Genomic DNA, 11,203 nt, shown 5'->3' with positions numbered 1-11,203 from the left:
GTACAGGGATAAAGCATACAGTGAGATCACAGTACTGGGGTAATGCATACAGTGATATCACAGTACAGGGGTAATGCATACAGTGATATCACAGTACAGGGGTAATGCATACAGTGATATCACAGTACAGGGGTAATGCATACAGTGATATCACAGTACAGGGGTAATGCATACAGTGATATCACAGTACAGGGGTAATGCATACAGTGATGTCACAGTACAGGGGTAATGCATACAGTGATATCACAGTACAGGGGTAATGCATACAGTGATATCACAGTACAGGGGTAATGCATACAGTGATATCACAGTACAGGGGTAATGCATACAGTGATGTCACAGTACAGGGGTAATGCATACAGTGATATCACAGTACAGGGGTAATGCATACAGTGATATCACAGTACAGGGGTAATGCATACAGTGATATCACAGTACAGGGGTAATGCATACAGTGATATCACAGTACAGGGGTAATGCATACAGTGATGTCACAGTACAGGGGTAATGCATACAGTGATGTCACAGTACAGGGGTAATGTATACAGTGATATCACAGTACAGGGGTAATGCATACAGTGATATCACAGTACAGGGGTAAAGCATACAGTGATATCACAGTACAGGGGTAATGCATACAGTGATATCACAGTACAGGGGTAATGCATACAGTGATATCACAGTACAGGGTTAATGCATACAGTGATGTCACAGTACAGGGATAAAGCATACAGTGATATCACAGTACAGGGGTAATGCATACAGTGATATCACAGTACAGGGGTAATGCATACAGTGATATCACAGTACAGGGTTAATGCATACAGTGATATCACAGTACAGGGGTAAAGCATACAGTGATATCACAGTACAGGGGTAATGCATACAGTGATATCACAGTACAGGGGTAATGCATACAGTGATATCACAGTACAGGGGTAATGCATATAGTGATATCACAGTACAGGGATAAAGCATACAGTGATATCACAGTACAGGGGTAATGCATACAGTGATGTCACAGTACAGGGGTAATGCATACAGTGATATCACAGTACAGGGGTAATGCATACAGTGATATCACAGTACAGGGGTAAAGCATACAGTGATATCACAGTACAGGGGTAATGCATACAGTGATATCACAGTACAGCGGTAATGCATACAGTGATATCACAGTACAGGGATAAAGCATACAATGATGTCACAGTACAGGGGTAATGCATACAGTGAGATCACAGTACCGGGGTAATGCATACAGTGATATCACAGTACAGGGGTAAAGCATACAGTGATATCACAGTACAGGGGTAATGCATACAGTGATATCACAGTACAGGGGTAATGCATACAGTGATATCACAGTACAGGGGTAATGCATACAGTGATATCACAGTACAGGGGTAATGCATACAGTGATATCACAGTACAGGGGTAAAGCATACAGTGATATCACAGTACAGGGGTAATGCATACAGTGATATCACAGTACAGGGGTAATGCATACAGTGATATCACAGTACAGGGGTAATGCATACAGTGATATCACAGTACAGGGGTAATGCATACAGTGATATCACAGTACAGGGGTAATGCATACAGTGATATCACAGTACAGGGGTAATGCATACAGTGATATCACAGTACAGGGGTAATGCATACAGTGATATCACAGTACAGGGGTAATGCATACAGTGATATCACAGTACAGGGGTAATGCATACAGTGATATCACAGTACAGGGGTAATGCATACAGTGATATCACAGTACAGGGGTAAAGCATACAGTGATATCACAGTACAGGGGTAATGCATACAGTGATATCACAGTACAGGGGTAATGCATACAGTGATATCACAGTACAGGGGTAATGCATACAGTGATATCACAGTACAGGGGTAATGCATACAGTGATATCACAGTACAGGGGTAATGCATATAGTGATATCACAGTACAGGGATAAAGCATACAGTGATATCACAGTACAGGGGTAATGCATACAGTGATGTCACAGTACAGGGGTAATGCATACAGTGATATCACAGTACAGGGGTAATGCACACAGTGATATCACAGTACAGGGGTAAAGCATACAGTGATATCACAGTACAGGGGTAATGCATACAGTGATATCACAGTACAGCGGTAATGCATACAGTGATATCACAGTACAGGGATAAAGCATACAATGATGTCACAGTACAGGGGTATTGCATACAGTGAGATCACAGTACCGGGGTAATGCATACAGTGATATCACAGTACAGGGGTAAAGCATACAGTGATATCACAGTACAGGGGTAATGCATACAGTGATATCACAGTACAGGGGTAATGCATACAGTGATATCACAGTACAGGGGTAATGCATACAGTGATATCACAGTACAGGGGTAAAGCATACAGTGATATCACAGTACAGGGGTAATGCATACAGTGATATCACAGTACAGGGGTAATGCATACAGTGATATCACAGTACAGGGGTAATGCATACAGTGATATCACAGTACAGGGGTAATGCATACAGTGATATCACAGTACAGGGGTAATGCATACAGTGATATCACAGTACAGGGGTAATGCATACAGTGATATCACAGTACAGGGGTAATGCATACAGTGATATCACAGTACAGGGATAAAGCATACAGTGATATCACAGTACAGGGGTAATGCATACAGTGATATCACAGTACAGGGGTAATGCATACAGTGATATCACAGTACAGGGGTAATGCATACAGTGATATCACAGTACAGGGGTAATGCATACAGTGATATCACAGTACAGGGGTAATGCATACAGTGATATCACAGTACAGGGGTAATGCATACAGTGATATCACAGTACAGGGGTAATGCATACAGTGATATCACAGTACAGGGGTAATGCATACAGTGATATCACAGTACAGGGGTAATGCATACAGTGATATCACAGTACAGGGGTAATGCATACAGTGATATCACAGTACAGGGGTAAAGCATACAGTGATATCACAGTACAGGGGTAATGCATACAGTGATATCACAGTACAGGGGTAATGCATACAGTGATATCACAGTACAGGGGTAATGCATACAGTGATATCACAGTACAGGGGTAATGCATACAGTGATATCACAGTACAGGGGTAATGCATACAGTGATGTCACAGTACAGGGGTAATGCATACAGTGATATCACAGTACAGGGGTAATGCATACAGTGATATCACAGTACAGGGGTAATGCATACAGTGATATCACAGTACAGGGGTAATGCATACAGTGATATCACAGTACAGGGGTAATGCATACAGTGATGTCACAGTACAGGGGTAATGCATACAGTGATGTCACAGTACAGGGGTAATGTATACAGTGATATCACAGTACAGGGGTAATGCATACAGTGATATCACAGTACAGGGGTAAAGCATACAGTGATATCACAGTACAGGGGTAATGCATACAGTGATATCACAGTACAGGGGTAATGCATACAGTGATATCACAGTACAGGGTTAATGCATACAGTGATGTCACAGTACAGGGATAAAGCATACAGTGATATCACAGTACAGGGGTAATGCATACAGTGATATCACAGTACAGGGGTAATGCATACAGTGATATCACAGTACAGGGTTAATGCATACAGTGATATCACAGTACAGGGGTAAAGCATACAGTGATATCACAGTACAGGGGTAATGCATACAGTGATATCACAGTACAGGGGTAATGCATACAGTGATATCACAGTACAGGGGTAATGCATATAGTGATATCACAGTACAGGGATAAAGCATACAGTGATATCACAGTACAGGGGTAATGCATACAGTGATGTCACAGTACAGGGGTAATGCATACAGTGATATCACAGTACAGGGGTAATGCACACAGTGATATCACAGTACAGGGGTAAAGCATACAGTGATATCACAGTACAGGGGTAATGCATACAGTGATATCACAGTACAGCGGTAATGCATACAGTGATATCACAGTACAGGGATAAAGCATACAATGATGTCACAGTACAGGGGTAATGCATACAGTGAGATCACAGTACCGGGGTAATGCATACAGTGATATCACAGTACAGGGGTAAAGCATACAGTGATATCACAGTACAGGGGTAATGCATACAGTGATATCACAGTACAGGGGTAATGCATACAGTGATATCACAGTACAGGGGTAATGCATACAGTGATATCACAGTACAGGGGTAATGCATACAGTGATATCACAGTACAGGGATAAAGCATACAGTGATATCACAGTACAGGGGTAATGCATACAGTGATATCACAGTACAGGGGTAATGCATACAGTGATATCACAGTACAGGGGTAATGCATACAGTGATATCACAGTACAGGGGTAATGCATACAGTGATATCACAGTACAGGGGTAATGCATACAGTGATATCACAGTACAGGGGTAATGCATACAGTGATATCACAGTACAGGGGTAATGCATACAGTGATATCACAGTACAGGGGTAATGCATACAGTGATATCACAGTACAGGGGTAATGCATACAGTGATATCACAGTACAGGGGTAATGCATACAGTGATATCACAGTACAGGGGTAAAGCATACAGTGATATCACAGTACAGGGGTAATGCATACAGTGATATCACAGTACAGGGGTAATGCATACAGTGATATCACAGTACAGGGGTAATGCATACAGTGATATCACAGTACAGGGGTAATGCATACAGTGATATCACAGTACAGGGGTAATGCATATAGTGATATCACAGTACAGGGATAAAGCATACAGTGATATCACAGTACAGGGGTAATGCATACAGTGATATCACAGTACAGGGGTAATGCATACAGTGATATCACAGTACAGGGGTAATGCACACAGTGATATCACAGTACAGGGGTAAAGCATACAGTGATATCACAGTACAGGGGTAATGCATACAGTGATATCACAGTACAGCGGTAATGCATACAGTGATATCACAGTACAGGGATAAAGCATACAATGATGTCACAGTACAGGGGTAATGCATACAGTGAGATCACAGTACCGGGGTAATGCATACAGTGATATCACAGTACAGGGGTAAAGCATACAGTGATATCACAGTACAGGGGTAATGCATACAGTGATATCACAGTACAGGGGTAATGCATACAGTGATATCACAGTACAGGGGTAATGCATACAGTGATATCACAGTACAGGGGTAATGCATACAGTGATATCACAGTACAGGGGTAAAGCATACAGTGATATCACAGTACAGGGGTAATGCATACAGTGATATCACAGTACAGGGGTAATGCATACAGTGATATCACAGTACAGGGGTAATGCATACAGTGATATCACAGTACAGGGGTAATGCATACAGTGATATCACAGTACAGGGGTAATGCATACAGTGATATCACAGTACAGGGGTAATGCATACAGTGATATCACAGTACAGGGGTAATGCATACAGTGATATCACAGTACAGGGATAAAGCATACAGTGATATCACAGTACAGGGGTAATGCATACAGTGATATCACAGTACAGGGGTAATGCATACAGTGATATCACAGTACAGGGGTAATGCATACAGTGATATCACAGTACAGGGGTAATGCATACAGTGATATCACAGTACAGGGGTAATGCATACAGTGATATCACAGTACAGGGGTAATGCATACAGTGATATCACAGTACAGGGGTAATGCATACAGTGATATCACAGTACAGGGGTAATGCATACAGTGATATCACAGTACAGGGGTAATGCATACAGTGATATCACAGTACAGGGGTAATGCATACAGTGATATCACAGTACAGGGATAAAGCATACAGTGATATCACAGTACAGGGGTAATGCATACAGTGATATCACAGTACAGGGGTAATGCATACAGTGATATCACAGTACAGGGGTAATGCATACAGTGATATCACAGTACAGGGGTAATGCATACAGTGATATCACAGTACAGGGGTAATGCATACAGTGATATCACAGTACAGGGGTAATGCATACAGTGATGCCATCACAATGCAGGGATAAAAACTGTGATATCATGATAACAGGGATAATTTACAGAGTGATGTCACAGTACAGAGATCATGCACATAGTAATGTCACATTATAGGGGAGATGCACACAGTGATGTCACACAATAAGGCCCCATTCACATGATCGTGGTGTAGCCGTGCCCGTGTGGTGGATCCATGTAACGCAAAAAGTAATGCTGCCGAGAAGTACTAATGCACAGAGCAGGGGTAACCATGGGGCTTTATAGTAAAAAACATATTTCATTTTCCATCATCATCGCTGCTTGAATCTTAAATTTGAGTAGAAATGGACCCCTTTAGTTATCGGTATTGGGAGTCACGCCCTTTGGCCCCTCTTTATTACCTCCATATGCTCTTTTCATCCTGTTAAGGGGACTGCAACATCACAGAGTAAGGGCTCATGCACACGACAGTATTTTGCGTTCCGTATACGGACCGTATTTTGATTCCATTCGTATTCGGAACCATTCATTTCAATGGGTCCGCAAAAGATGCAGACAGCACTCTGTGTACTGTCCGCATCCGTTGTTCCTTTCCGTGACCCCGCAAAAATTATAAGACATGTCCTATTCTTGTCCGTTTTGCGGACAAGAATAGGCATCTCTATAATGGGCCTTCTGTTCCGTTCCGCAAATTGCAGAAGGCACACGGGCGGCATCCGCATGTTCGTGTGCATGAGCCCTAAGGCCAGGGGCAAACGTGATTGAATAGCTGCGGACTTGACGTCGCGGGTTTTCCTGCAGCAAATCCACAGCGTTGTACAGTACCAGCAAAGTGGATAAGAATTTCAGAATTGTCAACCACATGCTGCGTAAAAAAAAAGCATCAGAAAAGCTGCGGTATTGTGGATTTCAAATGCGCAGCATGTCAATTTATACTGCAGATTTCTCTTGCAAATTTCAACCTTTCCAATGGAGAGAGTGATATCTGCTGGCTTTTTCACAGAAAAAAAAGCAGGTAAGAGTACTTTCACACTAGCGTTTTTCTTTTCCGGCATAGAGTTCCGTCCTAGGGGCTCAAATCCGGAAAAGAACTGATCAGTTTTATCCTAATGCATTCTGAATGGAGAGTAATCCGTTCAGGATGCATCAGTTCAGTCCCTCTTACGTTTTTTGGGCGGAGAAAATACCGCAACATGCTGCAGTTTTCCCTCCGGCCAAAAATACTGATCACTTGCCGGAATGCCGGATCCGGCATTAATTTCCATTGAAATGCATTAATGCCAAGTGTTCCGGCAAAACGGATCCGCATGCGCAGACCTTTAAAAATGAGAAAAAAATAAATACCGGTTCCGTTTTTCCGGATGACAACCGCAAAAATACGGATGACGTCCGTGTGCATTCCGTATTTTGCAGAACGGAACAGCTGGCCCCTAATAGAACAGTCCTATGCTTGTCCGTAATGCGGAGTAACTTCAGTTTTTTTTACTGATCCATTGAAATAAATGGGTCCGCATACGGTCCGCAAAGAAAACGGAACAGACACGGAAAGAAAATACGTTTGTGTGCATGAGCCCTTAAATGGACAATCATCGGCCTCTGTACAATGGCAGTTTCATGCAGATGACCACTCAGATAAATGTCCTGTTCCTGCGTCATCCTGACAGGTATTGCCAGTTCAGGCGGGTTCTACTACACGCCATGTTTAGCCTTTCCTCTGCAGATATGTGAAATATGCCGCTTTGTTTTGCAGTAAAACAGTCTTTATGCCTTAGACTAGTTCTGGCCACACCTGTCGTCCGTTTTGTGTCTATCCTGTCCTGTCGGGGACAGAACACCCTCAACATTGAGAAGCTCTTCTGGGAAACACAAGGCCACAAGGGACCCAGTAACCAAAGTGCGAGTGAACAGTATAACTGGCCATGGACTGTTCTCCTCTGACCTCAGCACCGGCTTCACTGCTGTTCACTTTGGTGGACCCAGTCCTTTATAGTTTGAGTATTACCAGTGCACTTGTTTCATGTTTACTGCCAAAATATACACAGTTTAATGGGGGAGTTCAGTTAACCCCCTAATGACCAGGCCTGAGAAGACCTTAAAGGGGTTGTCTCACTTCAACAATCATGTAGAGAAAATCAATACAAAGCACTTACTAATGTATTATGATTGTCCATATTGCCTCCTTTGCTGGCTTCATTCATTTTTCCATCACATTATACACTGCTTGTTTCCATGGTTATGACCACCCAGTAATCCAGCAGCGATGGACGTGCTTGCACACCATAGAAAAAAGCGCCTGCCTCTCTGGTGGCTGGTAGTTTAAGGGTTGTAACTTTTTTATTTGTTTGGCTACCAAAATAATTTTTGCAACATTTTTTAATGTGACATATTTTTGTATGTGGCACGTCGGGGCACTACTACTGTATTATTACTGTCTGGGGCACTATGGATGACAAGTGTGGAGGTGGAGAGGATACTGGAAAGTAAGGAGCCAAAGATGTCTATACCTTACACTCTGCAGGCATACTGTATGACATGGCTGGAGGAAGTCGTCATGGAGGTCTGGACCAGATAGAGAAGAAAAAAGGAAAGTGAACAACTCAATCAGAGATGTCCTCGGTAAGTAACTGGACATCAGCATTGTAATCACTTATAAATCCTGCAGAAGACCTGGGTAGAACTGATATTTAGCACTATACGGTCATAGTAGAATGTTAATTCTGGTCCGAACACAGTGGTTTTTATTCACTATGGTAGTTTTATTAGCCACTATGCGGTGATAATATATATATATATATATATATATATATATATATATATATATATATACATTGTGAGACAGTGACAGGTCTCACACAGGTTAGAGGCAAGGAAGGGGTGGATAGTGTGATCCACACCCCTGGTCCACCACAGGTGAGACAAGCTGGAGGTACTCAGGCTGGCATAAAGCACCTCCCAGGGTGTCAGTAAGGGGGGAGTGTGTTACCTGTGGACAGAGGCCTGGAGGCTCTGTCAGTGTGGTCTCAGCTGGGCTGAGGGACCACAAGGCTGGGAGATAGCCTGGAGTTGGGGGACAAAGCAACGCCTGGGAGGGTCGCAGGGCCATAGTATCACACGAGCGAGTATTCCGCGCGGGTCCAATGCGTGATGAGAACGCATTGCGCCCGCACGGAATCCAGACCCATTTATTTCAATGGGGCTGTGTACATGAGCGTTGGTTTTCACGCATCACTTGTGCGTTGCGTGAAAATCACAGCATGTTCTATATTCTGCGATTTTCACGCAACGCTGGCCCCAAAGAAGTGAATGGGGCTGCGTGAAAATTGCATCCGCAAGCAAGTGCGGATGCGATGTGTTTTTCACTGATGGTTGCTAAGAGATGTTGTTTGTAAACATTCCGTTTTTTTTATCACGCGCGTGCAAAACGCATTAAATCGCATTGCACCCGCGCGATAAAAACTGAACACGATCGCAGACAAAACTAAATGAACTGGTTTGCGAAACCGCAGATTTTTCTCTAAACGCATCCGGATCTAATCCGCTCACGCTCGTCTGCAAGGCATGTCCTATAATTGTCCGCATTACAGACAAGGATAGTACTGTTCTATGAGGGGCCAGCTGTTCCGTTCCGCAAAATACGGAATGCACACAGATGTCATCCGTATTTTTTGCGGATCCGTTTTTTTGCGGACTGCAAAATACATATACGGTCGTGTGCATGAGCCCTAAGACAAAACAGTTCCTGTATAACAAAGTGCTGGATGTTCATACTGTATTTTATAGTCGTTGACCACAATTTGTCTAAAGTTGACCATGCTCAAGTCACCTAGACACTGAATGGTCCAGTGATGTCTTCTCCATTTCAGTATTGTACATTACATTTTGAGAAGACACACCTTAACCAGGAATGATAACGTACCGTCTATGCACGCACAACTCAATGTCTTGCCTGTTTTGGAATGTCTACAATTTTTGGGTGTGGTACATGTATCTTCCGGAGGCACAGATATTTATATAAAATAACCAAAGCCCTGGCTTCATATCCAGCTATAAACCTTCACCATTATGTGTCAAGAAATTGCAGAAATGCTGAGGAAATCTGAAAGGCCTTTTCAGTGCTTGGAAGGAAATGCGGTAAATCCATAGAATTGGACAGAGATGCCACCAACCTAAGGAGAGGGGATATCCTGTTCACACGGGCAGGAAACCAGTAATAGCTCAATGTGGAACGCAAACAATATAATGACATACAGAAGCAAAGTGTTCGAGTGAGTACAGAGCACTAGATCAACAGAACAATGCAAACATAAATATGATTGAGAAAATGGGAATGTCAACAGAAATAATCCGCCCGGACTGGAGAAAATCCACAGAACATGCCCGAAGGCTTCTCATTTTCTGCTCATTCTTATGGGAATTACATATTCAACCTATAATAAAATGATTCTATTATTCTATAATCGAATAAATGCATCATGTTATACATTACGGATCGGATCAGCTAGTAGCTCTCCATTTCCTAATGAAGTACATAATGTACGCAGTGCGTTAGGATTGGGAATTTCTACGCTGTAAATCCCAAGGGCGCAAGCTCTGGTGAATACTTCGGGGTAGGCTTAGTGGTTAGTAGTAACAGTGTTGGGGTTCACTATTAATAGTGTTGATCGCGAATATTCTAATCGCTAATTTTTATTGAGAATATTGTCACTTTGAGAATTTGAGAATATCTAGAATATAGTGCTATATCGCGAATATTCAAAATAACACATTCGGATTTTGGTGCAGAATAAAAATCCTCATGGAAATTCTGTTTGAAAATCTGCACTCGTGTGCAGGTACGTAGCTTAAAACTGGCAGAAAAAGCCATGTTCTACATCACCCTGGGGTTGGATTAACACAGCATAGGGCAGCATTTTTCACAGTGTTTATAATGGTGTGGTTTTCTTTGAACGTTTTGCCAGGGTCGGATTGGCCATAGACCTTACAGGGAAATTTTCTGGTGGGCCGATGCCCAGGGGGCCACCTAAACTCTCATCATGGCCGGCCAGTGGAAGTTTTTGGGGATGTATTTTGTGCTGCTGGCAGTACTTTGTGATGGACTGTGGTATTTGGCTCTGTTGGGGGTGGTATAATGTGCCACGACATGGTATTGCTGGCCCTGCCTTCCATCAATTTGGTCCCGACTTCAAAACGGGG

Source organism: Bufo bufo, chromosome 5, assembly GCF_905171765.1.
Source record: "Bufo bufo chromosome 5, aBufBuf1.1, whole genome shotgun sequence".
Taxonomy (NCBI): domain Eukaryota; kingdom Metazoa; phylum Chordata; class Amphibia; order Anura; family Bufonidae; genus Bufo; species Bufo bufo.
This window is presented reverse-complemented; position numbering follows the sequence as displayed.